Here is a 7052-nt window from a genome sequence, read left to right as displayed (position 1 = left end):
CAACTCTTTATCAGTCTATCGACTAATATTTCAATTTTTATAGGGCCTTTATCTGTTTAAATTATCTTAGTTTGTGTATAGAAATCTCCATGTCTCAGTACACATGATATATCAAAGTTTATAAAATCACGTGCTTTTTTGTGTATAATTATTATGATTAAATTTTACCGCAATCAAAAATATTTCACCGTCTTAGTCTATGCTATATCTTCGTTTCTCCATCTCCACCCCCTCCCTCTTGCGCGTATGCTGAATATAAATGAACATGGTTCACACTTGACCACAACCTTAAAGGGTTTTTTTTTTCTTCCTCAACCCATCACATGGCAAGCCACAGGATAATGAGAATGGTATATCCTATATGGAAGAGAGGAGAGAAAGGATGGGGGAAAGATTGTGAATAGTGAAATTTCATTCTCCATTCGATCGCACGCGAGAGGATGTCGTTGCCCATGCATTCGATCAATACTATATATCTTACCTAGCATCTTGCTTACTCTTCAGGCGCGGATCCATAGGGGGTGGGGGATGTGCGGGCGCATCCCATAAAAAGGGGGAGAAGAATCCAAAGCGCCTTTATTTGTGAGAGGGATGACCTTTTATTTGCGTGTGAAGTTTTTTTTGGGGGGAAATGCCCTCATTAGTGTCTACTTGATTCTTTTTTTTTTCAATTTTTCAATTTGTGAATGATGACCTGTTTTTTTTTTTTTTTTTTTTGGGGGGGGCTTGTCAAAATTTGGTGACAACATGCACACCTTCAGAAAAATGCTGGAGCCGAACCTGCTCTATAACCTTTCAATAATTGTTATGCTTCGGGGATTATTACGGATTATATTAAACCTTCGGGATCTTGTGGGGGTGACAGAAGCCCGGATTCTTAAAGCTAGTTTGTATGATTATTCAAAAAGACTAAAGATGGCCGCTGGTTACCCCTTTGGCGGTATTGAATTTGTTGCCAAGCTACGGCATCATAATCAGCAACATGATCAAGGACAAGGGTTGATGATCATTCAAAATCTAATTAGAAAATGAAATATGATTCAAATATCCTTATGCATCTCTTTTCCTTTAACGATACATGCCAGCAGACATCGGAGTATTATATTGATCCCGATATTGTTTTTTGTTTCTCTCTCTCCGCCTCTCCTTTTTTGTTGAATCGACCCAAGAGCGTTCTGGACGGACATACGTCATAGTCACGTGTGAGTTTTTTAACACACACAGCAAGAATCGAACTCGTTTTCATCATGGACGGGCATCGTATGCAAATTACATGATATCCTTTCCTTCGTGTGATAGACAGAACACAGGTACCCCAATTTGTTAAAGATCAAGTTTAATTGTTAATCTACTATAGAATCACTATCAACTACGACGGAAATCACTCTGATATCAAAAGATCTATGAGATTTAAATGACTTCACCGCTGTCCACACTCCTATGTTAAGAAAAGATGCCAATAGCTAATGGCAACCTGTGAGCTCATTTCCTCATATCATTTCAGTATTAATATACATTCTTGATTCAATTTCTATACTATCAGCGCATGTGGTTTTATATTCCTTTCCAAAGCTTTGGAAAACATTCGATAACGCGAATTACATCGGACATATAGTGCCTATATGCTTACATTAAAATATCTGGTCGTAACAAGTAGTGATTACTTTCATGTCATATGAAACTTCAACAACTTTCACCAATTATTTAGATTCAGTCAACACATGCCAATATATACATGAAATCGCTCTTATTTTTCTCAATAAACTGAAAAGGCAATTATAAATATTTGTCTTTTATTGATCTATATTATTTGTAAACGGATGTTGCATGTCCTGAACGGTCTCTCTAACTCCAGGGAGCTGGTTTTATATTATGAAGGATGAAAATAATAGAGACCCACTTATAGTCTAAACGTAGATAAAAATGGTTTCATTTACACATCATGTCTCATGATGTAGATTTCTTTTCATCTTACCATGACTTAAACTTTGACAATGAATAATCATTGAATTTACCAATAATTATTACGTACTTTAATGGCCACATGCATCTTAAAAATCAAGTTGATAAAGCGAAATCCAATGTTGTATTATATAACACTGAATCTGTTATAAATCTATTAATTTTCAAAGTCGTCTCAAAATAACATGTAACATGGGTAATAACTTTTACGCAACGACAATAACGCAACACTCTCTCTTATCGTGCCTATCTTCTGGCATTTAAAAAAAAATAAAACTTCAAATATTTGAGTTCCATATTTTATCATAATGCGCCTTTGACATCATCGACTCACCCATAATGCACATGAAAATGAAAAGACATATAAAATGCCTTGTTGTTTATTGTATGCATTGACTTTTAGGGCATATTCAGGGCAATGCTCAGTTAATGGTCGACAGAATAGCCATCGTCAATGGTAAAGAAAGTCTTTTCATCTACTTTCATTCATATAATCTTTGTAACAGTTTTTGAAACGAACATTATAAGAAGCAGAGAACTTTCTGTTATTGTGACTATCCATTCAAAATAATACTTGCTTTATGCTGCGCTTCCGGTCAACGAATTTTAGGGTGAGAATTGTTTTATGCTCCATGATTACTTGGTCTTATTTCAGTTTTGCCCATCTTCATTCAGTCTAACCCCTTTTAAACCACGTTTGATTTTGCCTTTCCGGTAATTTATCTGATTGTTATAGTCATGATAGTATCTAACAGATAACCACTTGTCTCAATTATCACTTTACCCAATTAATTGTTGGTCTAATTTCTTAGCCGAAATGAACTATGAGGGATTTAGCCGAACTCGTCATTCGGTCAGGTGGAAATTGGAGGACTGGTTGTAGAAAAATATGGAGTTGAATGAAACGCCATGACTGTTAATAAACCAAGGAGTTACAGACTAAGCATCGCAACCCCGAGAGAGTGTACCTCATTGAACTCAATAAAATGATAGTTGATACAAATGTACCTCATTGAACTCAATAAAATGATAGTTGATACACCCATACGTGCTCTTTGGTCCTATTGACAGACCGTCATAACTATTTTGGGTGATATGGCGTATACTCAAATAATGACATCATTATCATACGTTTTCCTGCATATTATGAATCAATCCATAAGCATGTAGAATGGTAGAATCTTGATGTACTTTTATTTATTCATCAGAATGTTAACAGAATTGCGGCAAACTGACTATATCATAATGGAAAAATAGTGGTCCGCTGGTTTAATATACATGAACGTGAACCTATTCATGAAATCTATACCCCAAAAATGAATGCATGATCATTTCAACCAAGAAATTCCATATGACGAGAAAATTGGTAGAGACACGGGAGAGAGTGTCCAAATGTAGACCAATATCTTTACATTCAATGCTCCAAATATAAATCAACAGCAGACAACATATGAGAAAGTGAGCACATACAGAAAATCTTTCACCAAAATTAAGCATCAAAAATGCATTTACCGAAATATACATTTGTTATTGTAGATCTGCATTTAAAGAAAGCAAGGTTTGAAGAAAAAAATGGAACACCAAAGAAAATTTTCGTCACGATGGGAGGAACTAAAATTGACTATTAAATGTATTAAGGTTGTTGATGCACCACAACGCTTATTCTGGAAATTCAACGACCCCCCCCCCCCCCCAGTGGTGCAAAAAGGCAAATAAAAATATTTTGTAGTCATTGCAATATCATTATCAACCAAATTTCATTTTGTTCAGAATATAAAAGATATCTTTAATAGATATGTGGAATGAAACCCAACTCTACTCTGCAAAACCAGCATTATCACCTTACACCACATTGGGTTACATATGAAATGGAAGAAAGATGTTTCTTGTCGACCACATCCTCATTCTATCAATGTAAAATGGTTCCAGCGGTCGCGAAGAAATACTCTCACCCTTTCTCAGACCCACACCCCCACGTCTTCAGTATTCTAACCGCACATTATTCATTATCACAGACCCATCATGACATCAATCGCTAATAGAATTAATTAAATATCAATAACAAGGAGATGATGCTTAAAAGATAGTACCTCCTACAATCTGATGTAGAATCTAGGAATAACAAATCCTTGATCCAACATTCACAGCTGAGCATCAACTGAAAAGGAAAGACTCACCTTGTAAGGGTCCAGCCCTGACCGATGGTGATGATGATGATAGTGGTGGGAAGGTGATGCTTGATGAATGATGGAACACTACAATTTCTTCTAAAGATGACTACGTTGTATAAAAATATGATATATATTTCTTCTTCTATATATTGTTATGTTCCCGCGACGAAACCAGCGCCCGGGTTTTATAAATAAACGGTAGATCCTGCTACCTCGTCAGTTTGGATTATTTTAAGGTGTACGAGGGCCAGCCTCGTACTCTAGTTAGGGTAACACGTCTTAACGGTACCGCTCTCTGATACTCAACTGAGCCTCTCTGACGTAGATACAGGGATTAAGAACCAGCATGTGTGTGTGTGTGTGAATGCACAATTACAAATGAACACGTACACACTCACACACACTACGCGTGTTTACAATGCATGCGAAAATTCAAACTCACACACAAACTCTCGCATTGTATAACTCACACACAAATCCCACACCTGATTGAGGCTTTTCTACCCTCTTTCTCTTTCTTTCTCTCCCTACGTCTCTCTATCTATTTCTCTGAATTTAAAATGACATCATCTGGCGCACTGTCATGTCGCCATGCATCAAGACGCAGAAAACCAAGATTTTGGATCGGCCTACGAAGTGGACATAGTAAATGCCCTTCAACGCTAGAATAAACGATACGAAATAATGGACCTAAAATTACATTTCTAATAAAAAAAATGGCAAGGAAATGGAACGCTGTATCGTGACATGTTGCATACACCTGCACGCCTGGCAAAGTAAATTGCTTATGCCCTCTAAATATCATAAAAGCTCTCGATGGTGGGGAAAAATCTCACATGTGTTTTCCTCTCCCATGGACAATGGATTAAAAGAATTGGGGGTGATTTTTACGTGCTCGACGGTTACGAACTTGACTATTTGAAAATGTTGCGTCTATTGCTTTACGACACGGGGGTTAAATTAAAAGTTTCACATCTGTTCAGATCCTTCACTTCTAGTGGTTAAGAAGAAGAGAAGACCAATGGGTTCACAGTGGTGAGGTTGTAGATGATAGAATAATTTAGGCCTACACGATCTTTAAATTGATCCATAATAAATAAGGCATTTAGGAACGCTATACAACGTACACTCTATCATAGCGTTTACACTTTAGATCAATTTACAACTAAACGGCTACATCTATATTGGATCCAAGTAAGTTTTCAACTGTTTCTTAAATCTATGAAGAGAAGTTTCAGATCTCAATGTAATGGGAAGCTTGTTCCATTCTTTTGCCGCAGCAACAGTAAAACTACGTTCACCCGAAGTTGCTCCGGGTTGCCTGATAGGTTAGTCGATAAAGATCTCTACATGAACGCAAACTTTCTCGTTTAGGATTGTGAAGCTGAAGTGCCCCCTTAATAAACGTACATTGGTACATGATCATGAAATTATTTATACACGTACAAGAGAATCTTAAATAATATTCTTTGTTTAATCCATATTGTCGTGCATTCGACCCAGGTAAAGTTAATGACTATCCCTGTAATGCTTCAGAACAAAAAATAAAACACACTTTAGTATAATTATTTTCTATTATAGATTTCATCTAAAATATGAGGGGTGCTAGAAGGCCTTCTGCTTTTTTAAGAGAATGTAGCAGCTCCTTGCATTTTTTCCTTTTAATCATGATATTTTGATAGTTTTTAGTCTAATCTAATTTTGATATAATGTAGAAAAACTCATGGGGGTGCTGCCTACTGTATATGGAAATGAATACACGCAGCACCCCAGGGAAAATCTTGGGGGTGCTGAAGCACTCCCGCTTTCCAGGGCCATGATGTTATATCATATGAGTATTGTTGTGTTAAGTACGTTTTACGTATTTTGGATGTATTTTGATTTATATCTATTTTTTTTTTCTTTCTCAATGATTTCAAACTCACTTTTCTCTCAGAGCATATCACGACTGTTCATGTATACGATTTCTGTATTTTGACTATTTTGTATCGAAACTGTATTATTTCATATGACTGTCACAACCATGATTTGATAATTTTGTTTGCACTATGATAAAAAAAATAATAATAAACACTATTCTATAAAAAGTGAAAATCTCTATAAAACTCTATTTTTCTTCGTAGTATCGGAAAGGAATTTACCAATTTTTACTCAGATCTTACAAGTGTGACTTTAATTTCAGTAGAGATTTGTATTGGGATTTCTTTAAAAAAAGGTTTATATGACCAAGTCGACGCTTACACAGGATGTTTTTAATTATTTGTATTTGCTACACATCGTATTTCATTTTAAGGTAATACGTATATGTGAAGATGTATTTAATATTCATATTTAAATGCACACAGAGAAACGCGCGCACACAACTCCCACACTTACGATTAGTCACACACACACACATATCCTCACCTATACTTCATTGTATGTTTATTAGATATCTTTAATAGGTTTCATGGTAATCCTATTCCCAGACTTCTAATCATCATCCCTATACACTATAGGCTTACTAGACATCTTCCTTTTTTCACAACTATATCTTTATTAAGCCAAAGTTTATTCTGATATATCACTCCTCAGTATTGTATTGTCGTCATAAAACTGCATTTGAATAGATTTCTTCCTCTATCAGTGTCAATACTTATTATCAAAACAATTACTTTCAGATATTGAACTGTTGAATGAAGAGTTACACGTCAAACACAAACATGCATTTTTGTCGTTTGCAGTTGTTTGTGCATTTTCATATCCGTGTACCATCACTTCTCATTATGAGATCAATTCTTGACAATAATTAGTGATACCTACATGCTTCAGTACGTCATAAAATCAAAGTGAAATAAGAGAAAAAAACATAAAGGATGGTTTGACAAATATCCCTTTTTGAAAGCATCAAAAAGCTATGGCTTTTCAATATTCTGATTT

The 7052-nt window shown here is 35.6% G+C and overlaps 1 long non-coding RNA gene across 1 annotated transcript; it reads right to left on the bottom strand.

Annotated features, from left to right (window-relative positions):
* Positions 1-2230: 2230 nt before the first annotated feature.
* LOC135156152 (uncharacterized) lies at positions 2231-4426 on the bottom strand. The gene is made up of 2 exons (XR_010295302.1): positions 4140-4426; positions 2231-3500 (listed from the first exon to the last, which is right to left on the bottom strand). It is a non-coding gene; the product is annotated as an uncharacterized LOC135156152 (long non-coding RNA).
* Between the last annotated feature and the right edge of the window lie 2626 nt (positions 4427-7052).

The sequence above is a fragment of the Lytechinus pictus genome, chromosome 2 (assembly GCF_037042905.1).
Source record: "Lytechinus pictus isolate F3 Inbred chromosome 2, Lp3.0, whole genome shotgun sequence".
In the NCBI taxonomy this organism is placed as follows: Eukaryota; Metazoa; Echinodermata; class Echinoidea; order Temnopleuroida; family Toxopneustidae; genus Lytechinus; species Lytechinus pictus.
Note: the sequence above shows the minus strand (reverse complement) of the source record. Positions and strands in the feature narration are given on the sequence as shown.